At 34.5% G+C, this 24949-nt stretch overlaps 1 protein-coding gene across 1 annotated transcript in view; it reads left to right on the plus strand.

Annotated features, from left to right (window-relative positions):
* The window catches only part of PACRG (parkin coregulated), a 224297-nt gene that overhangs the window by 21033 nt on the left and 178315 nt on the right, over window positions 1-24949 (plus strand). The gene's annotated exons all lie outside the window — the stretch shown is intronic.

The following is a 24949-nucleotide window of genomic DNA, read 5'->3' on the forward strand; positions in this document are numbered from 1 at the left end:
AGAATATATTACTCTCTAAAACATATTTTATGGGGTCTTAAAAGTAGTTGTGAAAAATTCTTACATAAACTTTTGATTGACTGAATTGCTAACTAAATGATTATATAAACTTTCTCTAAAAATGTTAATTCTAAATAGAGGCAACTGAAATGGAGCATAAGCAATAACATTTCTTCTTGGAAAACATATCTTACTTTTTGAAAAACCGAACCTTGACTAATCTTTTCATTAGTTATATCTTTATCCTCCAAATGTAAATAATGTCAATGTTGGATCAACTTACTTTGAAAATTCTATCTTCAACTTTTGTTTTTTCCTCTCATCAGCCATATTGAAATGTTTTGTTAGCAAAAGAAAAATTGTTGATGTCTTGAGCTAGTGTTTTAAGATTAATCAATAGCTCTGAATATTTCAGCTTATACATTTATATATATGGATATGTGGGTTTAGGGAGGATTATTCATATGATAATAAGAAAAATCTCAAAAGAACCTCAATGTTAGATTGATTTCCACTGTTAAGAATTAACCAGAATTGTAAGGATTCAAAATCACCTGTCATGTGAAAAAAGCAATAACCTGGTTCATATGTACCTTTAAATGGTGGCGTTTCTTATCAGACCGATGTCCTTTCAATTTCTGCCCTCATTTCTTAATTATATATTATATTTCTGCACCTATACCTATCTTTGTGAGTAATTTCTTTAAGTTACGATATTACCACATAAATTGCTGTCATAAAGGAATATAACTCGGCTGAATATGTATTTATATTTCTGAACTTTTAAAGTTCTAGTTCTAGTAATGCTACCGATTAGGTATCTATACTTGATTTTCCCAGGAGAAGGAAAGCATGCACAACTCGCTCTTTGAACACATACTCTGCCTTAATTTATAAAGGTTACAAAAGTTAACAACATACACGATAACAACTGCGCATACTCAAGGACGGAGACATATGACTGGCTCTGATTTTGAATCATTGGCTTGACTATGCTACTGCTTTGTTGAATGCAAATAATAATTATTGACAGAAACTGATTTTTTTTCAACCAGTCCACTGTCTCTAAACCATTCAGAATAAATCTGCTTGCAAACATCGTTAAAAAAATATTTTTCACATCTATGAACACTTGGTATTTTAAGGGTACTAAACAATTGACTGTCCTAATAGCTTTTTGTCCTTTGATACAACATTCTTAGGTGGTCAGTCAGAAAAAAAAAAAGGATTATTCCATTCATTGTGAATTCTGCTTCTTCTAGTATCTTGATGTAGTAATCTTTAATAAGCTATTCACTTAGCTGTCTATGAGAAAGAATGAACTTCAGTTACTCTGTAGTTCTAATTTCAACTTGCTGTTTTATAGCATTTCTTCAAATAGTAGTCTTCCAGAGAAATCTATTCATGAGAGCTTCTTGCAGGCTAATTGCATATCCTATACTGAGATGCATGCTACATCGATGAAAAAATCATAAATCATGTCATAATTACGAAGTTTAGTAGAGCTAGAAAAGCAAGAGAAGGAAAATTGAGAAGGATTTTCTTCCCACTGCAGTTACCATTCTACTTAAAGTTAGCATAACTGGAATAACCCTGGTAGAGATTTATGCAAACCTATAAAAGATTAATGCTGATTCCTATAGATTTTTGTATTTGGGAAGCTGCCATAAAATACGCAGTTCATTTAAACATTTCCTGTTAATTTGGTGTGACATAACATGACTTATTCTCAAATATAAAATGTCATTGTAATCATATGTTACTGGGATTTATTTTTTCTCATCCAGTCACAAGAGAAATATAACTGATTGGCACTTTGCCAACAATAAAGTCCTTGTCTTGAGTCTGGTTTACCCTGTGATGATGATTGTATAACATTTCTCTTTTAAAAACCCTGTGGTTTTGCATTGCTTCTTGAACCAGGTACCAGCTGTTTGATTAGGCATTGCAATCATCAAGAGGCTTTGCAAATCCCAATAATGGGTGTAAAATGCAATCCTAAATTTTACACTCTTGATCCCCAAGGAGGAATACGGAATCTGCAGCTTAGTCACTAAGCTCCCTATATAACATCTTGAGGATAAGTGCCATAAAAAAATCCACAAAACTTGTGTTCTGAAGGGGTTCCTCTTGTGTCTATTCAATAGGAAATGTGAAACATATAGTGTCATATGGTATCACATCAACTTAGATTCATCATCTCTGGCTCCGAGGTGCAGGGAGGTACCCTCATTCACTTGAAGTCAAAAGACTCGAGTTTTTCGGACAATAAACAGCTACCAGTATTCTTTGAAGATAAGAAGTCAGGACTTGATCCTGTGCCACTGCTATAGTTGCTATTCTCTATATAATAAACTAGCGTTTGGAGATTTTAGCTAACAAGTGGAAGGTCTAGATTTGATTCTCGGGCTGAAGCGATTCAGATCCACTTCTCACAAGAGCGTCCATATATACATATATATCCTTAATCTTTCCTATTGCTTTCTGATATTCATGTCAAACAGGAAAGTGGCCAGAATGAAAAGATTTAAGCTTTTACATTTGGGAGGAGCTGTTTTCGCATGCTAAATTGGCAGAAAAGTAACCCCTCTTTTTCCTAAAGATGGATGTACTTTTCTGATTACTTAGTGCACGGAGACAGCTTAGCATAGCCAGGTCTAAGGCAAGAGAGAAACATTAAGGAAACATTGCACCAAAGATAAAAACAGTGCACTTAGATTACACATAAGGAAGAAATTTTTTACAAAGAGGGTGGCGAAACACTGGAACAGGTTGCCCAGAGAGGTGGTAGAGGCCCCATCCCTGGAATCATTCAAGGCCAGGTTGGATGGGTCTCTGAGCAACCCGATCTAGTTGAAGATGTCCCTGCTCATTGCAGGGAGGTTGGATTAGGTGACCTTTAAAGGTCCCTTCCAACCCAAACTGTTCTATAAGGCTGTTGTGGCACTGCAGCTTTGAACATACTAAAAGACATTTTAGTTAGAAAAGTAGATGTATTTACTTCTGTCTTTGTACTATTCTCTATCGGTTTATAACAGCGTTGGTATCTAAATTTTCAGAAATAACTGACATCTTTTTAAAGGTTAAGTAAAATATCATTATAAATTATGGTGATTACACTTTAAGAAAAGCAGATTAAAGTACTGGACATAATTACAGAATGAATCTGGAAACATGAATGTCTTAAAAATATTAATGGCAAAAGTGACTGGGGAAGTGCTGCAGTAAAAATGTTTGATTCCCAGTGTCTGCACGCCTTACTCCTTAACTTTAGAGGCATCCTGGAGTGGACGCTAGCAAGTCTACTTAGTATGTTACTTGAGGTAATTTCAAAGTAAGTTAATTGTATCTCATTGCAAAGCAGTGTTAGCATTCATCTACCATTCAGTGAAATACAAACTTAAAATAGCTGGTTGAACAAGAAGACCAAATTGATATAACAGGTTTACTATGGTATTTTCAGCACCAAAGAACAATATTTTTCTCACGCTCACTTTGTTAGATACTTAACAGTGTAAGACAAAATGTCAAAATGTAATTCAAGTACAGTATCCATTTTTCTTCTTGTCCCAGATTCAGCTGGGATAGAGTTAATTTCCTTTCCAGTGGTTGCTGTGTTTCAGATTTAGTACGAAAGGAATGTCAATTATGCATATGTATTTAGTTGTTGCTAGGTGATGTTTATACTATTCAAGGACTTTTTTCAGCTTCCCATAGAAGCTGAGAAGGAGCATAGGCAGAACAATGGAAAGGCCAATAGCATGTTCCGTACCACAGACATCATGCTTGGTACCTAAATAGGGGGTGTCTGGGGTGCAGGAATCCATGATCACAGCTCTGGATGAGCTAAGCAACCAATTCACTGAGTGGTGAGAGTGACTTGCGTTGTATTACTTTATCTTGTGTGTTCTTTTACATTATTATTGTTATCTTTTACATTATTATTATTGTTATTTTCCTTTTTCTGTTATTGTTCTGTTACACTGTCTTTATTTCAACCGACAAGTTTGTTTTTTCTGACTTTCCCCTCCTTTTCTCCTTCTTCTCCCTGCCATTCTGGAGGGGAAAGGGGAAGAACTGCGTGAGTGGCTGCGAGGTCCTAGCTGCCATCTGGGGTTAAACCAAAACACTTGTTTTTGGCTTACAAATATATTGATAAATAGTTTTCACAGCACAGTTACTTGTAAATGCTTACATTATCAGTTATTAAAATAAAGTATGATAGCGTTTACTTTTGGTATGCCGACAGAAATGTAATTGAGAATACATGCCCTTCTGGAGCTTTGTTGGAAGAATCATGTTATGTCAGAAGAGTCAACAGTGACTTCTGTACTGCATTTGCCGTGTCATTTACTTTTATGAATTTTGAGTACATATTTGAAACTGCTTTAGAAAAGTTGTTTCAGTAGACACATGCAGATATGATGCTAAAAAAAATATATTTTTTTTTAAATATGATATGCGTTTACACCAAATGCTTCATCATTTGTGGTTTTTGATGAGGTTCCTGTGTTGTAAATGTTGAATTCTAGTATATTTACATATCATTCCTATAAATACAAATTTGGTAAATATAGCACTACAAAATGGTCATACAGTCATAACTCAGAGCTTGCTTCCAGTCTACACATTAGGATTAGTGAAAGAATACAGTCAGCTCTAAAAAGTTGATTTTAGACACTTGCATCTGTTCTTTTTAGAAATTTACAAAGCTTTCATGGAAAATCTCAGTAACAGCCCAGAATAACATACTCCATATAAGGTAGATTGTAAATATAACCACAGCTATATAAGCCAAACAAGGAAGTCTGAAAAACAGAATAGAAACAGATTCAGTAATAGTTAGCTCTTTGTTTTTGGAGTACTTTTTTTTCCTTTCATCCATGTTGTATTATAGAGCAGTGCTGATACCAGTAGTCTTCAAGGATATGATCAATCATATTATATTTAATAATACCTACAAAACAGTCTTTCTACAATGTGAGTAGATTTAAAAAACATTATCATTTTGTTTAAAAACCATTATCATTAGGATTGGAGTAATCAGCATAGCAAATAAATTAACGAATATGTACGGTGAGGTACTGTGGCAGATCAGCACTTGTTGAACAAAGATGGGCATTCAGGGTGTTTCAGTACTTTGCTGCAACTGATGTTACCATTAACCATTTATCTTCCGAGCTTTGATTTTCACTATTTTATTGAAAATTCATATCCAATAAAAAAGGAAAATCTTAATGTTTCTGCTAAGATGCTGTCTTAATCCATTCATTTAAAAATGGGTGAAATCAAAGAAGTCATTCACTAAAAACAAGCATGGTTTAATTTTTTGTGTTGTAGTTATCAGTAACATTGAGAGATAACCCATTTCTCATGAATTTTGATGTTTGCCCTAGAGGCAGTAAAAAAATCAAATGTGTTTTAATTCACATTATCTACCCAAATCTTAAATGCCCTTGATTAATAAAAATATATGTGACAGCAAAGGATAACTCTGCTTTTAATCTGTTACGAAGATCATAAAAGCAGTGAATGTTATGACTCTGAGATGTTTCCTGAGGGATCAAGAAATCTGCACTTTTCTTAAGATTGACCTATCACCTTGAAAAGCAGTCATGAAGGAGAGCTGCAAATGCAAGACCACTGTCAGGTCAACCTGTCGTGGTGCTGACAGGTCTCTGATATAAAACCCAATTTACTGTGTAAGAAGCACATCCATTATCCTTCTGATTTTAAAATAGAACATACATCAGCAAAATGATAAAAGAAAGTGCTTAAGAATTATGAAAGTCAAGGACTATTTCATATCAGAAAGTCACAACCTTTTTTGCATATTACTGATTAAAATTACAGTGAATGTTAATATTCATCTGTGGGGTTTTTTTCTTCCAGAAAGTTGAGTTTGCATCATCTGAACTTTAACAATTTTAATTCTACTTGCTTTATATTGTTTTTTAGTCAGACATTATATTACATTAGTCTTTATGGAGGTTGAAGAGGTTTTTGGAAGTGTGGGTAATTTTAGGCAAACTGATGTGTTGGTTTTGGGGAAGGTCTGTCTTTTTGATCCTAACAAAAAAACCTGCGAACAACAAACCATGTTTTCCTATCATTAGGTTTAAGCTTCATCTCCATTGGTGGTTTGGAATACAGTAAAATTCTGAAGTTTCTTGTGTAAGGAGGATCTGTAGACTCTTCTACATAAGACAATTTTAGTTCTTGAAAACAGAAAGCTTAAGACATTGCTGAATGGGCAGCAAAAAGGAAAAGGATATTCCATTTTTTTAATGGATTAATGGCCTTAATGAATTTAAATGTTAACTTGGATATCCTAAAATAGTAGGAACAAAACACTGATTATATTACTGAAATGTTCACCGAGGCTGATGGAGAAATAAGGTTATGGATTTCTAGGATCAAAGCAGCTTTTACCCTTTAGAACGGTTTCCAGTGTCATGTTACTTATTTTAACTTGTCCCTGTAGTTGAACATACCTTTTTTCCTGTCTTTTTTTAGCTTTTATTGTTAGTTAAAGATCCAGGGTCTTACTTCATCACTCTTAATTCTGCAGAATTACTGGGTATAAGATTGCCTAAGTATAATTTTTAACCTTAAAATTCCTCGGGATAAATACACTATTGGTTTCATATTTTTCATGTGCTTTTGATTTTTTCAATAATTTATCCCGTCTGCTTGTAAAGGATTTGCATTTATTTAAACCAGTAGGCCTGTAAATTCCAGAAGGGCTCTAAAATCTTGTCTGCATTTTGTTTTAGTTTAATTTCTACTGGTAAACATTTTAAAATCATTAATCTGTGTTCTGATCAGTGTAGCTATGTTGCTTTTGTCTTGAGACTGCAGATAAGATGAATGGCAACAGTCAAGTTTTCAAAGTTGAAATGCCTTTAATTAATATTTCTAAAGTCTCAGGAGATCTTCATATGGAGTAATTTATAAAGGCAACAAATAGTTGTAATTTCAGCCAACTGGTTCAAAATCTGTTTTGCTCACTTGATATGTGTTTTCTGTTATAGTCTGTAATACACTTAACATTTTCTTCTTTCTTGATATTATCTGATTTATTTTATGTATCCACAAAGTTAAGAAAGTTTACAATTTAAAGGAACTAAGAAAAACACTTCTAGCTATGTATTCTATACACTATTTGGCAAGATTTCTTTATTTTATAATATACATAATATATTATTATTATATTATATATAATTATATAATTATATTATATATAATATAATTATATATTATATAATATACATAATATATTATTTTATAATATACATAACTGTGTCAGTCTTCATAAAGGCATTGCAAGCAGTTGTCATATAAGCTTATTTACAATATACATATCTTCAGGTTCATTGTTTTTGTTGGAAGACAACTGCTTTCTTGGAATGTAAGTAAAGCTGATGTAAAAAGTGAAAGGAGCCTTGTACTTGCACCTGAATTTAGCTAACAGGAAGCAGACCTATTAGCCATTTTTTGAAGTAATGAGTCTGATGATGAAAGAAGGTCATCTACCACAGATAACCTTTAACTGGAGTTTTACTAAGAGGTACCAGACAGCCATTCTTCTTAAGAAAAAGGGTTTGGGGTTTTTTTTTGTTGGTTGGATTTTGGTTTTGGGGAGGTTTTGTGGAGATCGGATGTAGTCGAGCTTTTTTGGAATGGATGTAAAAAATTTCAACTCCAGTCATAACAGTTGAATTTCATTTGTTTTTAATTTCGTGGAAAGTTTGAAGATTCTGTGTTATTCTTCTAATGACTGTTTGAGAGAAAAAATCTTAGAGTGAATACTATAGTTCTTAAATATTCTGATTTCAAAAGAATTTAAATAATAAAAAATTACATTTGCTTTGAAATTTCCAAAACTTACCTCTGTTCCTGTAAAGCAAATTTTGTAATTTTCAGCAAGATGTATTCTATTTCCTGTTGATTCAAAGTTGCTAGTTGTGTGATTACCTGAGGCTTCCCTACATGGCTTGTTTGAGCTATTATGAGTGTTCCAACAAAATGTATTTTTGTACAGTTCATTGTAAGGTTATACAATCTGCAATCAGGAAACGCAGGCCAAAAGTACAGAGCAGGATCTATATGCTGAAAATGAGACTATAAGAAAATTATTTTGCTCATATATAATATCAGCAGTTGGGGATAGGTCGTGAAGATAATTTTTTGCATTATGTGTAACTCCATTATACTGCAAGACATGTAAATGGAATATTTATCCTTTTTTTTAATGTGCATTTTCAATTTTTCCAAAGTATAATTGTCCTAGAATAATTATCTCTATGTGCATACTCTGCTCCTAGGTGTGTTTCCATACAGAGTTGAGGAGAAAAAGCTTATAAGAAACAATTGTTCTAAACTAATTAGAGCATATTAAACATTTTGGAAGATTTCCAACTGTAGATGAGTGTTAATGGTGTACCCTGCAGACTTGATCCAGAGCCCACTGGATTTAATTCCCCTTGCTTCAATGAAATTTCTTTCAGAACTACTGAGCCAGCTTTTAATATTTACTAGAGTAGATAGAGTTAAGGCAATTTGCAATTTTGAATAGGATTTAATGGGGCATTCAGATGATTTATTGAACTCTCGAAAAGTGTTACATTGATTGAATTTCTTTTTATTTGTCTTGCTCCAGAGTGAAGGGAGACATCCCTCTACTCATTAATGCATGTGTGCATTTTAGCAGCCATTTTTACCAGCTTCCTCCAAAAGCAGCAGTAAATCCTTTCTGCAGGTGTGGTTCCATGAGCAGGTGAGCTCATATAATGCTTTGCTGCTGCCCAGAAGAAGTCTTGACTGTTGCTCAGTTTTTTCTCCCCTGTTCCTTACTGTTCAGCCTGTCTTCTGGTGCCATCTCTCCTAGCGTAAGCTGGTTTGGTGTGCTAACCCAGCAAAAAAGTATCACCTTTTATCTCCTTGGTTAGTTTTCTACCAAATTATTGAGATGAATCAACTCAGAGAACTCTCACAAGCACATTAGCCAATAAAAGTCAGAAGTTGGGAGTGTGTGTCTAGTAGCAGGGAGTGGAGAAAAAGGAAACCAACTTTAAGCAGTGGTGAGATGTTAGATCAGCTTGTCTCATTGTGTAGGAATATTGTGATAGCAAAACCAGTATTGAAGTTTACACTTCACAGGGGTCTCTCAAATACACACTGACATACATGATTTCCTACTTCAAGCAATGAAATTAAGAGACAGAGTAGGCTTTTCTGTAATCACATGTAAAAATTAAAATAAAAAAAGAAGTCTATTAGGATTATTTCTTTATTGAACCCATGAAATCCAATATATTTATCATTAATTGTTCCGTTACCCTCTTTTTTCTTCTTTGCAATACATTCAATTTTTACTGGGTGTTCTATTCAGGTGTATTGGACAAAAATGTTCGGGCTGTGTGTGCATGCGAAGATATGTTTAAATTAATCTGTTACTAGTCTTGTATATAAGGAATCAACATTGCATCCTAGTTACAAAAGCCAAAATTTTGAAGACTGAGATATGAGAATCTTTTATAAGTCTTATCATTCTACAACTAGCTTAGTTTTAGTGACAAGATCCTCGAGACTCATTCTTGATTTTGGAAACTAGATTCTACATCTAAATGTCAACTTGTATTTAACTTCAGTGGACTTAACGTCACACTATACAATTTGTTCCTCTGTGTTCCTCTCTCAGAGACCTGTAGTCTTACAGATTATTTTAGCTTGTTAGAAAAAAATCTTTCTATGATGTAGGTAAATTCTGACTTTTAAGAGTTTTATGCCCTATATCCTAATGTGGCAAAATTTATTTTGTTTAATGACATTCTGCTTTTTCAAGATACTTGCTCTTACAGTGACATCCTTAAAAGTTTGTGTTCTTGTTTATTTTAAGCAGATCCTTCCTTAAAATGGGATGTGCCAACTGTCAGAAATACTCAAAGAATTATTCAGAAAAATGGAATCCTTATGAGAAGGAGAATTTTTCCTTCTGCATATTGATTTACATATACCTTGACAATCTCTCTATTCTGGTTTGGGAAGGGACAAGAGGGAAGGTGAGAGATAAATTTTTTTCTTTCATTTTCAGGTTTTTTTTTTATTTTCCATTTTGAGGTTATTTGACAGAGTTTTTAGATAACTGCAAATTAATACATAGTAGAGTGCTATGTTTCTTATTGCTAAACACTAGGTGGAGAGTTAAGTCAGCATTCCATGGAAGCTGTCCTCTGAAAAATGTATCATCTTATGTTCAGTTCCTGTACTACTTTCTTGTCCATGTAATACAACAGATCTTTTCAAAATTTAATCTTAAAAAAGTAATGGGGAATTTGCTGTAGTGTATATAACCTGGTTAAGAAGTTTCCCATTTTGAATTATATTCCTGTTCCTGGAATGGCAGTAATGAAAATTAATTTCTATATGTGAAAGATGAACATAAATATTTGGAGATGTTCAGTATGTATTGCAATATGCAATATTGCACAAAGGAGCAATTATTGAAATTGCTAGGCTTTCAAAATACTGGTCTTTTTTGTTAATGTATATTTTTCTGTTTATTTTTTGAGATATTAGGACAGTATTTCTAAAGATGACACATCCAAAGGTTATACCGTATGGCCTCTGATACCTATTTGTGCCAATATCAGTTGTGATTAGTCTGATAATCTCTTATATCCTCTTTAATCCTCTCTAAGTCCCTTTATTATTGCAAACTCCAGTCTCTGACATCAATGTTTTTATTATGCCAGTTACAATCTGGATTAATTTAGGAAATTAGTTTTTCTAACTGATTCCATGGTCTGCCTGTGCATCTTTGCAGATTCTTTTTGTGGCAACACTGTATGAGCCTTTGAGGCATATTTGCTGAGATTTTTAAAAGTTGTGATTTCACCAGTAACCACGATTAGTTTCTTCCTTGTGTTATTACTATGTGGAAGCATTTTTGATTGATAAATATAAAGCAAAAGGTGACTGATTACAAAAACCTGAGATTTTAGAGCCTCATTTTCTTCAGGAATAAAGGAAATAATTTATAGTAAGTAATTCACTCAATGTGTTCAAATGAGTTTACCTTCTACTGTTCCAGAAGTGTTCATGAGAATATCTGAATTCCCTCAATCTTATTTATTGTACTGATTTGTTGTGTAAATATTTTCAACAACTTGGCAATGAATTTTTAATGTGAATATTTGGTTTTATACAAAGCACAGTTTCAATTAGGTGAGCCTTCTAAAATCTTCTAAAAAGATTTAAAATCTAAAAAGATTTTAAAAAGGGAAAAACTTCCATTTAGTGGCACCTATTTGAGTTTGTCCTGAATTAATATTTTTATAAAAAGCAAAATCTCTATTTATTTTTTAAATATTTCAACTATGCTCAAATTATATGTCAAATACAGACATATATTTTTACCATAAAAATACTGTGTATTCTGAAGAAAAATAAATATGTGATCTGCCCTTAGCTTTTCCCTGATAGCAGAAGAAATGACTGATACTAGATTATCTGGGTTATTCTGATCTTGTCAGTCTTAAAAGAACGATGAATTTTATTGAGGCTGGTGATGCACTTGTAGATTTATTGCCTGTTTGAGATGCTACAAAATATTGAAGCTCCTTAATAATAAACAAATAATTTCCTTGTGTCAGCAAATTTACTGGATTGATACATTCTGTTTGATTGTTACAATCCTACTGCACTGTTTATATGGTTCTAAGGCGCTAATTTTTGCAAGACTTTGAAATACACTACTAAAGGCATTATAAATAAATCCTTTTTCTTTTTTAGTTTAGTCATATGACTTCCTGCTGTGCTATGATTAGCTAGAGTACTTTATTCTGACTTCCATCAGTGTTAGTACTAGTTGCTCTCAGTTGACAGCTGAACTGTCAAATATTGTATTACCGAAAATGAGTTCCTTCTTAAAATGTGAATAGGTCTGATAACTAAATAATAGTTACTGCTCACCTGTCTGCCACATCTTTACTTCACAATTACCCAACTATCTGTTCTTTCTGAGATGATGCAACTAATATATATCAAATAAAAATGTCAGCAATTGTTCTCAATTTCTGTTTACCTTTGAAATTGTAGTTTCTATTACAGACCTGATGGAAGGCTTCTGTTCTGATTTTGCCAGTTATACCAATTCATCTAATAAAAGATATTCACCCTATCTGCAAACCTTATTGCTAGATTATGTGTAGACCTCAGGTCTTTACATGCATTGCTCATATGTGTCAAGGAAAATAGAGCTGATAAAAAATTAAATAATTGTAATAGGTTAGAAACAAGGTTATTTACTACGAATCTAAGGATCTTTAAAACTATTATTTAATGCATAATCTTCCATTTCTTCAGTTTGATTTTTTGAAATCAGCATCATAATGAGTCATTAGGTTTTGAAAATTATCAGGAGTGAAGGGATGGGAAGGGGTTTATATGGCTGAGTAGTTCATCTTTGGCAACAATAATTTTTTTTTGTTGATCCTCAGTTAAGCAATGAATTCATACTTGTGCTTACCTTGTGATAAGCTGAGTGAGTTGAAGAGGAAAATAAGGATGAAGGCTAACGTTTCACTACTAGTTCACAGTTGTCACTCTGCTGTGGTTTCAACTGTACTTTTTACTCTCCACTGAGTTTATACCTCTTCTTTAGGACTAAGGGAAACAACAGAAAGTCTTTCTCTGATATTAGAGAGGCTGCAGCAGCAAGATGATTTCTCTCAGGGACACAGAGCTGCTGGATGTGAAGCTGTGCCAGCTGCCCCTGTGGCTGGCAGCAAGGGATTTCACCCTCTGTTTTCATGAGGCCCTGCATACATGTTATGATAGGCACTGTACAATAATGACATCACTATGAAAACAGCGGCCTTGATGATATCACTGTGGAACTTGCTGGAAAATTTGTCATCAACTTCTGTCTGGAGCTATGATCACATGAATCATGACCAAGACAGCACTAACTTCAGAAAGTAAAAAGTACAACTGTTGAATAGACTTGGCTGCTCTAACAGTTACCCTGCTGAAGATACCAGGTGTTCTACTGTCTAACTATCATGTTAGAACCTGTCCTGCTCTTCTGACCATAATAAATTCTATGCAGTTTCCACTTAATATTTATTCTTGGTTGGAAACAGGCTCTTCACAGGCTCACCTATGAAGGTGAGGAGAGGGAGTTTTTGAAAGCTGGTTAAACTACAGGTAAACGTAGTGACACATCAACTACACCAAGTCTGTTCTCTGTATTGTCACTGGCAGTTTAATATTTGTGTAAGGTGTACTTTGCAAAAGGCAGAGATGGTCAAGTGGCAAATGGCTGACTGAGTGCTTGTTGAAAAGCTCTTTGACAGTGGCATCAGTTCATGTGACAGTAATTTCTACTGTTATTGATAATAATGTTCATAATAGTATAAGAAGGTGCTTTCATTCATATAAAAATCAGAAAAATATTATCACATCATATTAATTTTACTGTGAATTGGGGCTGCAAGGATATATTGATTTCAGTGAAAATCAGCAGATGCTTATAGTCAGGCATGTTCTTTTGAATTATGTTAAAGCAGAAGTGTTTTCTTTCCAACATACTATATCATTCACAAAGTAATTTGAGAAAAGAAAAATATGTATCATATGTAAAGACTGGTTTTGGAGGAATCTTAAAAATTCATCCTGTTGTTGATAAATACTGTTTTTTTTCAAGTTTATTATAAAAATGCATGATTTGACAATTCATTTCTGCAGTCAGAGCAAACATGCATATAACATGCTCTCTCATCATGAGTTAAAGGCCTTCACTTCTGTAGCTTAAGATCTCAAAAAGTAAAGTATGAAACTGTCTTCTGAGTTTTGCTCACCAAGAAAGTTTGGCAATTCACTTAATAAATGCAGCCTACTAACACCTACATGGAGAGTAAGATGAGACCTACAATCCGCTTAATGGTCGAAGTCATAACAAAAACGTAGTGGCTTGAACAGGAACCTAATAAAATTAGAAAAGGAAATAAAATCCACTTTGGGGCAGTTGGATTTATTCATATTCTTATATTGGTTGAAATATCATTTTTTTATTTTTCCTTTCAAACTCATCAGATTTCATGAAAGGTTTCCTATTCCTTTGAATAGTGTTTGAAATATTTTTATAACTGAATTTTGTGGTTATAACACACCAGGAATTATTTTCTACAAGTGAGATTTACTATCTAAGACAAGCAAAAGTTCCTAAATAAGCAACTAAGTGCTTCATAAATATTTCAGCAGTAATTCTCAAACTGAACAACAGTAGGTAAAGTTACTTTATCAAGCGATGCAAAAGAAATTGACAATTAAAAATAGTTCATTTCCTTATGTTTACAAAGAGGTGAAGTTGGGGGACATAGTTTTACATCTAGCTGTTAGTGTCATCTCATCTCCCATTCAGATTCATTGTTCTAATTTTTTTTTTTTTGGTTTTTGGAAGCAAATCACACATGAAGTTGGAAAGAAAATGGAACTGCTTTGGCTGTTCAGATACTAAGTTTTTGTTCTTTTTAAGTTCAGGTTACCTTTGTTATGTTTATTAGATAAGTACTTGATGAAGTGAATAAAATATGTAGCAGCTTTTAAAGCAATTCCTTAATGTATATCAGGGGCTTCTGATTTCACAGCTTTTTTTAATAGATAATGACTTCTCCCATTGGAGTGTCTCAGTATTCAGTTCTACCACTTGGTTGTTCAGGCTTAAAATGTAGTAGATGGGAAACATATACAGGACTGTAGGACATCTGGGGTCTGGACATAGAACTGTACTGTTTGTTCAAGATGAGCCAAATGAGGACAGGTAATGGGGGTAATGAGGAATCCACCATTTCTCTCCTTTCCTCTTTAGCTGTTGTTTTTAGTGTTTCTATTCTATCTCTTCATATGCAGTCAAGTAATTTGCTATTGAAGATAGCCATAGGACAGGATTTTGTGCATTTTTTTAAATCTGGGAGGATGCTGAGGGCCCTGTAGTAACTGCTCTGCTAGCTGAAGCCTCTAGCCACGGGAAGTTTCCAGGTGCATTCTATAGAGAGCTGAAGCATGACTTTATGAAAGGTGATTGTTAACTCATCACAACTCCATTTGACTTTCTGGATTTTTATAAGGTTAGTAAGCAATTCTAATCCAGTTCTAAAATGGGAAATTAGTGCCAAAATATTTCACCAAAATCATGGATGGAGTCTGTCACAATTAGAATTAGGATGTATTGATTTTGTCTTCTCAGCCCAGTGTCTAATCCTTTAAACAATGTTCTGTCATGACCCAAGTAAGTTTCTTGCTAGCTCACAGGTCAATCCAGTCTTTCAGAATCAATGTCTTCAGATAAGTGATTCACCTGGATTGTCTTAGGGTTGATAAACCAGTCATTCAAAAGCTGACTGACCCAAAGGGGCACTGTTCTCTTTTGTGAAAAACCTAGATATTTTTAGAATTAGAGCAAAGAGAAATTTCTGTATTTTTAATTTTTTCCATGATATGGAGATAAATTTATTTGTACAGTTCTAATAGGAGTTAGAATAGTGCTATTTCAGTATATTCTGAAAGTTGCTATCATAGGCTCCAGATTGTCATCTCACCTGTTATTCTTCCTCTCTAATACTTATTTTTCACCCCCCAAAATTAATTTTTAAATACTTTAAAAGATTTTTTAGTATGCTTTTTGGAATTAAGCTTTCCAATGAAATACATTAGACCTACACAAGATGTCAGTGTTAGAAAACATGCTTACCAAAACACATGATAAGGCTTATTTACCACCTCCTAGGTATGGAATAACTGCCGGGGGAGGAGTAGGGGCGTGGAAATTAACCTTCAATCAGATTTAGTTCTATGGCAGCTTACATTAATTTAATTCTAGCTACCATGGCCATGCCATTCCCTCTCTTTCACTTTCAGCAACTGTGGTGGCATTCCAACTCTGTTCAATCATTTCAGTACATTCTACAGCAAAAAACTATTTTAAGAAAATAACATTAATAGTTTCCTGGCAGATTAGAGCATTGAAATGGCTCAGTGCAGGATCAGACAACACCGAAATTAGTGTAAGAGAAGAGATAGTATAGATCCAACTGGAAGGAAGGGTAGGACTTTGGCAATTTAGGATAACAAGAAGCAGGATTGCTATATTATGACCTTGCTTTTATTTTCTTCCCTAGATATCCTCTGTCAGGGTCACAGTAATAAATTAGGATGTTAGGTGTATTCCAACATGGACCTTCATACACATGTGTATGAAAGGGCAAAACAGGCTGAGAATAGCTTTCCTACTATTTTACAGTTTTACCAACTGTTCATTTCTTTGAAACACCCTCAGATATGCCATTATTATATCTAGGAGCATATAAAGATTGCAGAAATCAGAAAAATTGTAATTGAATTATATATATTATATTAAAAAAAAAAAAGCCATGTGTTTAATTTTGTTTCCTAGCCAGCAACATTCTTATAACTTGCAGTATGCAGAGCTACAACATGTTGATTTGGCCCTTAAAAATACATATGCAGCCATAAAGAATGTTGTGGTTACTTCTTCATCAGGGAGCAGTGCAGGCCAATAGGAGAGTGTCACCAAAGGAAAAGAGCTGATGCTGAGGAGATGATGTTTCACACATTTCAGGGATTTTCTTCGTGCAGACTGACTGTCATCTGAAAGGACTTCATTCACTTAGAAACTGCTTCATGATGTGAACTTGGGTGCCACTGATGTAATTGGGTGCCACTTCAGAAGCACACTTGTGATCCCAGCTGAAACATAAATGTAAATGTACTCACAGTGAATTTATATTTTTCTAAACATTAGACTACAGATGGAAGAATTGGGAAAAATTTGGGATGCTCCCAGACTTAGTGGAATTGATGTGGAAAGTGGAAAGCCTTGCAAAACTAATAAAGCAAGAAAAAAAAAAGACTGTACTCATCTTTACACTGGAAGAAGGAGAGAAATCTATTAGCAGTTGTCACTCTTCCCCCATTGCATTAAAGGAAATTGCTTGGCAAGCATCAGGAGAGGAATCTAAATGATATGAGGTAGTTACATTATACTCCAGTGGAGAGTAAGAGATGAAGGACCTTCTGAGAACAAAGTGCTGTAGAACAGTTTGTAACGTAAGCACATCTGGCTTATCAAAACAGCTTTTCTTCTCCCCAATCAAAAATAACATTTCTGAGGTGATGAAATAGAGTAATTCTGTATTCAGCTTAGGACTTACTTTCAGTAGTGTCTCAAGGCAATAATGAGATACAATATCTTTGTACAAAATCACGTCTGATTTTTCTTTCAAGTTCTGGTGCTTTAGAAGCATTTGTAATGTTTGCTGACCTATCAGTAGTTTCATTTTGGGGTCTTAAAATTGATTTCTCTCATTTTGACTTTTGAAGCTATGAGATGGGCTTTGATCTGTTGTCCAGATTTGTGCAGTAGCCCCAGAAGCAGCTTGTAAGCACTAGATGTGGCACCATTTAAAGCATATCAAGAGTGGCACATGTGAAGAAAGATCTCCCTTTTTGGGTATAAAAAGCTTTTGTCTGATACATGTTGATGGATCGTGTTCTTTTGATATTGAATGCTTGTGATATTGATATTAAATAAAAGGAATTAATCTGGAACTCAAGAGTACCTATTGGGGCATCTTACTGTGCCTCTCCTGTCATTTGAAGTTTCTCATTCAATTTTTGGTATGTCTGCGTAACAAAATCAAAACATGATTGTAGAATGTATTAACCACCTATGTTAGTTTAATCAAATTAGGATCAGCAAATGAAGACAGAGCAGTACAGGCTTTGTTGCTTATTGTCAGTCAGAGTAGACACTCTTGGGGGTGCCAGTGCAGATCCTGTTTGTTAACACTTGGTAAGATTTGTGTTTCCAAGTCTTTACTACTAGTTCTGTATATTAGAAAATCTGTGGATTTGTCACCAAATACTGTTGTTATGCTATTGTTGTGTTGTGTTGGTAGGTAACTGCCAAAATCTTGATCTTTTCTTATACATGATTGTTGGCTTTGACTTGATGATGGGCTTGTCTGTCTTACAAGTATAGAAACACATAAGGTACCTATGTGCTTATTAACTCCAGAACCACAAACTGGGGATCATGGCTTTTACACCTAGGCTTGCTCTCTGGGCACGAGTTGTAACTAGGCGGAGTTGTGCTGATGCCTGGTCAGCCAAGTTATGAGGTCTATCACGCTGTATGGATGAGTACCTAGTGGTTGATGGTTCTAGTAAAGCTTTGTATGTCAACATGGCACTGTGTAGTGCTAAGCATATTATTTGGCTTTTATTCCTGCTAGCTTGAGTATTTCTTTATTGCATGGTGTAATTTATTTGACTTATTTAATGGATCTTACATTTTACTTGAGTTTTATATTAGGATTTGGCAGGAGCTTCTGGCTCCAGTACACAAGGAAATGAATGGTGATCTTTCCTGTGGGGAAATAAGTGGGTTGCTGGTTGAACTGTGCTGCATTAGCCAAGTAGATGTTAGTTTAACACCAGTACAAGTGGAGGATGAGACAAAGACCCTGTCAGTAGTTACACAAACATTTCCTTGATGCCATCAACTTTACATCTGCCCTGAGACAGTAGCATGCATTAGTAGACTCAATCCTGTGGACAGAGTGCAATTTTATACAAATACATTTTTTAGTTTGAATACAAAGAAATAGGATTTATGATTTTATTTCTGAAAATTTCGCTCTTCAAGGTAATAACGTGTTATTATATTTTCAAGGAAAACTGATTTTTTTAGATGAAACAGTTGAGTGGTCATATAACTTTTGATTCCCATAGCTTCAAAAAAAAATTAATGAAATACTTTTGTGAGGAAAAAACACAAAAAGATCTGGTTAAATTCCAGTCTTCCTGTAAGGAATCTGACAAACAAAAAACTGGATGTTTTCTCATTCTTCCCAGTTGTCATCTAAATGCATTAACCTGGGTTAGTCAAATATAGATACGTCTTTAACCATTAAATTTTATTACAATATCACTGATTTGGTTTGTTTCTTTCTTTTAAATATATGAATCATTATATAACAACAGCAGAATCTCAGTCCATTCTACTTTTAGGAAGTAAAAAGATTTTTCTCTTAATATCTTGATTCTCTGCAAGTTAATATGTGATCACATCTTTTATTTTTCACACAACACTTGAGCAATTATTGACTTCTGATTTGAATAAAACAACCTATGGCTGCATAGGCAGATGAGAAACTGTATGTCCAATTAATTCTTGATGTTCAGTATAAATTCAGCACTGGTCCTTGAAGAATTAGTCACCTATTTCTTCCTGTCCCACTACGTGCTGCTCTCTCCTTTGTGCCAGCTTAAGTGTTCACTCATCTTTGCAGTAAACACCTTAAGGATCTAATACTTAACAAATCAACCTAACAGAAAAAAAACCCAACCAGCAACACCAAAAACTGAACCAAACAAAAACCATCCCCTTTTTCTGATCTGTCCTCAGAATACCTACATGAAACCTTTTGCCGTTAATGAAGGGCAGTACATTGTGGTAGCATACAGGTGAAAGTGGTAAGAAAGACCACTTATCTCTGTGTCACTGTCAATTTTTGTCTGGCTTAAACTGCTTGTGAAAATTTTTTACAAAAATCACCAGTTGTCCTATGAGGTACGAGTTAAGGTCCTTGAGTATGCATACAGTTCGACACTCACTTAGGAAACCTGGAAAATTCAGTCTTCAGATAATTAATCGCTGTTTAAATCTGGCTTCAAATAATTTTTCTTAGTCATTTTCCTAATGTGCCATCACTGAAAAGTCTAAGAATGCAATCTGATACAATGGTTTAAATGCCCATGAGTCAGTGAAAGAAATATGGTCTTTCTCCTTTTTTTTTTGCTTAATGGGTTGTATCTTTTATCTTGTCACATAGTTCAATGGCATAGAATTACAATAGATTAGTTTTGCAATTATCAAACTCTTCAACTTCTCTTTGGCATTTAACGAACCTCAGAAGCTGTTTATTGCTTCATATACTTTGCCATCATGAATATTAGCCTTTAATTAACTGGAACTCTAATCTTAATCTTTCTAGCTATGTTGCAATGAAATATCTTTGTTAGGTTGAAGAAGATAGTATTTGTTACAGTTTTTCCAATAAATGGAATACTTTCAGAATGACCTTTTTAGTCAGTAATTGTAAGAATATAAAATGTAAGACAAAACTTTTTTTGGTGTATTTTACTTAGCGACATAAAGTCACAGAGAAGCCTCAGCTGAGAGGAACCTCTGGAGATTATCTGGTCCAGCCTTCTGTTGAGAGCTGGGTCTTAGATTTGTTTTTTCAGGTCCTTGACAAGCCAAATCTTGAATTTTTTTCAGGGAGATTCTACCACTTCTCTGGACAATCTGTTCCATTGTTTAATGTTTCTGTGGTGAAGCAGTCTTCTCTTGTATCCAGACACAATGTCCCCTGAAGAAGCTTGCACCTGTTGCCTCTCGTCCTGTGTATCCTGTTGAAGAGAATATCTCCATCTGCTCTATCTGTTAGGGATTGGAAAAGTGTGATTACATCCTCCCCTGAGCCTTCTCTTCTCTGGGCTGAACACATCCATTTTATTGAAATTTCTGTCAAGATCTTCAGAACTCTAATGATCTTCATGGTCCTCTGATAGACCCTGCCCATTTTTTTCAGTTTTTGTCATGAACTGGGAGGACCAGAACTGGACACAATATTCCAGGTGTGTCCTAACAAATGTCCTTGATCTGCTGACTATACCAATACTGATGCAACTAAGGGCTCATTCTGCCCTCATTGCTACAAAGGCACTGCTCACTCAAGTTTAGTCTGTCAACGAGAATCCTCAGATCCTTTTCAGCAAAGCTACACCCCAACTAGTCAGATCCCACCCAGCTTGTACTGCTGCTTGAGATTATTGTACCTCATGTGCAAGACATTACATTTATGCAGTTCTTGTTGGCCTTGGCTTCTAGTTTGTGAAGGCCTCTCTGCGTGGTGGCTATTCCTTCTGGTGTATAGTCCCTCTCCTCCAAGTTTGGTATGGTCCACGAACTTGGTAAGCAAGCATTCAGTTCAGTCATCCACATCCTTTATAAAGATGTTGAGCTGTATAAAACTGAATACCAACCTCTAGGAACACCCTTTGTGACCAGCCACCCATGAGCCAGTAAAAGCGTCTTAGTCTTACCCTAAAAGTTCAAGCCATAACAGTAAGATTTTGAAAAGCATAGTGTATGTAAGCACCTTTGTAACAGGTAATGTAAGCACATTATTTCAGCTGTCACCAGGATTAGTAAGTATTATCCCTCTGATTTCTACATTTTTTCCCAGAAATTATGGTCCAAATGTATCTTGAGAAACTGTCACATTGCAGCTAGGAAGGTCCTAATGGGTTGTACATAGAGAAATGCTAAATCTGCATGAGCAAAAGAGCTATTAAGAATGGTCATTCTGCCGTTAGGAAAGAACGTTCAGCAGTTTTCTATTGTGATAAACATCTTCTGTATGAAAAGTGAAAAAGAGGTAAAGTTGACTTTGTTTCCTGGAGAATGTAACTGGCCTAAAGATTTTGAGACAGCTTCTTACTGTGGATACTCTGTTCCAGGATTTAACTGTTGCTCTTTTATTACTTTTTTATAGCAATTAATCTGAATCTTTTACTGGCATTCCTGCATTGTGATAGCCTGCAAGTAGAAAACAAAAAGAATTCTGGTCTCAAAAAGTGCTACTTAAAATCTAAGTATAGGAAAATAAATATATAAAACAAAATAGATCAGGAATCGCAAAAAGGGAAAAAAGTAAATTATACATATATACATTTCCTCAGGCAGACTATTGAAGATGCATGGCTAGAGTGACACAAAGAGAAGTCTGCATGAGAGAGCAGTGTTCAGAATACCAAATATAATAGTGGTGGTCTCCGTAGTAATAAAGATAGGAAGGAAAGGAAACTATTTGCAAAAAGTAAACAGTATTAGCTCAGTGCAGCCATTCTAGCTAATGGCTAGTAATCTACCTTTATCAGATGCAAACAAAAGGAACAACTTGCCTCCATGTAATAGACTTAAAGCAGAGCAACAGTACTCTTCAATCATTCATGGTACCATTTCTTCAATGTAGGGACAGTTCCATTCGCTTCCTGATTGGTGATATTCCCTCACTCTTGGCAGATCTTAGGCTCATTCCTGTCTAGATCATTTCATTGCTTTTGAGCCAGTTGCTCTTCCTCGAATTTAAAAGGTCTCTATGCTTGTTACATACCAAACTGACAAGAAAAACATCTTTAAGACAAAGAGAAAAACAACAATTCTCTCTCTAGACTATTATCAAGCTAATTCTCTAGCTATACACGCTACTTTGCTAGTTATACAGTACGAGAATTATGAGATGTATAATATGGGTAAGAAACTCCATATCGAAATGGAGACAGTAATGACATATAATGTTGAAATGAGAGATACAGTAATAGATGAAGGTTATTAATGGAACTTCTCAAGAAGTGGCTTTAGGGCTAACCTTATTTAATATTTTCATTAGTGACCTTGACAAAAAAAAAATTAGGATTGTATAATGAAATTTATAGTTGACATAATGTTTGGAGTTGTTATTAAAACTGATGAAGATCATGGTGTCACACAGATGGAAGTGGAAGCCCTTAAGAACTGGTGTAATAGAAATGGAATTAAAAATAATAGTACAAAGTACAAGATAATGCACTTAAAACTAATGACAAGAAATTCTGTTATTAACATAGAGCTCATCAATTGGAAAAGATAGTTGCTGTGGCAGTTAATCAAAGGATAACTGTGAGATGCCAGCAAGCTGTGGCCATGAGAGACTAAATGTAACGCGAGGAGATCTACCAGACAGTATTGTGTGAAAAAGTATAATACTCATTTTATTTCTGATGACTGATAATGTGGATTTAGTAAACCTGAATGGATTTCTCTTTCACCAACTTTTCCAGTCATAGCTTGAATGTACAGAAACTTTTAGGATGCCCAAAACTTTTGGCAAGTAGTTCTATATATCTGCTACTAGCTGCGTGGATGCATAACTACTTTTGTTTGTTCCAAACTTGTCACTTACTAGATTTTTTTGAAGCCCTGTACTTTTACTGGACGAGACAGTGGAAAATCTGTCCATATTCATCCTCTCCATGAAGTCATGATTTTACATATCTTTATTTTATTCCTCCTTAATCATCATTTTCCTGTTTTATTCTTTTCTTCTGAAAGCCATTCCATAACCTCAGTCATAATCTTCCTCTGAACCTTTTCTTACTCTACCATAGCTTTTTATTAGATGGTAGGTCAGAGTAGGCAAACTATCTAAGAGGTGTTTTCTGACCACTGAAGTAAGAATAATTACAAAAGCCTTTCAACAGGCAAGGCACAAATAAACAGATTTGTAATAAATTTTTGAAAGACCTTGTATATATAATAGAGGAATATTGGAGGAATAATAGAGGAATGGATTTGATAACCAAGATTCTTTTAGTCCTTTTAGTTTCTTTGTTCCTGGATAAAGAGTAGGAAGAAGTCAAATTAACACAAATGTATTTTCTAGAAAATTTGCAAAAGTGCAGTAGAAAAAGGTTCATAGCAAATTTACTAACATGATTTGGGAAGAAGAAAATGTTTGGTTTCACGTAAAATGCAGTTTGGGATTGCATCGTGCTAGTCTGCAAGAAAAAATTATGGTTGTATCTCACGTAATCAAGACAACGCATTCTTTATCAGTAAGTTAAAATTTAATAGAATAGTGACTTCTAATATTTTACAGAAAATAATGTTTTAAAGGACATGTGAAGGTCCTGTGTGTGAAAAATATACAAAAAGAACATAGATGCTTTTCTAGTGGCCTCAAATGAGCAGTGACTCATAGATTTGCCTGAAATGCAAAAAAAAATTAAACAAGTGAAAATACTTATACTAGTGGCACAGAACAAATTGTTCCTCTGCAGAACAATAAGTGTAGATTTATTTCCATTGGTTAGAAGTGCTTTCCTTGGAGTATTACTTTCAAATGTTGCAAATGTGTTTACTAAGCAAAGTTACAGCTATGCATATCAAATCTGTTTTCACTAGACATGGTCTATCTGTGACAGCAATATGCAACAATAGCTCACAGTTTAGTAGCCCTAGTTTAAGCAATTTATAGTAAAGTACAGAGTAGACATATGACTAGTGCACCCCTCTACCTCAGTCAGTGGAAAATGATGTCAAAATACTTTGGAGAAAAAAGTGCCAGGTCAGATTTAGATCCGTAGTTAGCATAGTTAAATTACAGAATAGCACTAATGAAGGATGTTACAGGTTTGCATTCTGTTCACTGGAAAGCTGAATGTCTGTACTGCTAGAAACTAATGTAAGGGTCACTGAAGACATAGAGACAAATAGAACAATACAAAGTACTGGGTATGATTTATGATTGTTGAAGCTCTCATATTTTTTGAGAACGACACTTTCCATGTTATAAAAGGTAGCAAGTCATAAAGGCACTTTTGAAAAAAGAGATACATGGAGAATGGTAGGAAGTTCTTATCCCAGATGTATGGCTATAAAACCAAAAAACAAAGGCAAGAGTTTCTCGAGGAAGAATCAGTTGTCAAGGACATTTGAGATTAGTTTATCTCTCTTAGTCTCTTCTAGCATTTGAGATTAGCTTTGTTAATTAGCTTAAACAATAGATTTCTTATAAGTACTTGAAATTCTATTACCTTAGTGCCAATTGTTAGTTGCTGTTACTACTATGTTTGGCTAAGAAAAAGTTCCAGAATGAGCTTTTTTGGAATTGGACTGTCATTCAGGCACTCAGGCTACACAATATGCTGACCAGCAATAACTCAGATAAGGAACTAAGTGGAGCTGAATGAAAATTCTTCCTCCAAGGCAATACAGGCAGAGAGAAGAGGTCTGAGAGAAGGCTTTCCTTCA

This window comes from Numenius arquata, chromosome 2 (assembly GCF_964106895.1).
Source record: "Numenius arquata chromosome 2, bNumArq3.hap1.1, whole genome shotgun sequence".
Lineage (NCBI taxonomy): Eukaryota > Metazoa > Chordata > Aves > Charadriiformes > Scolopacidae > Numenius > Numenius arquata.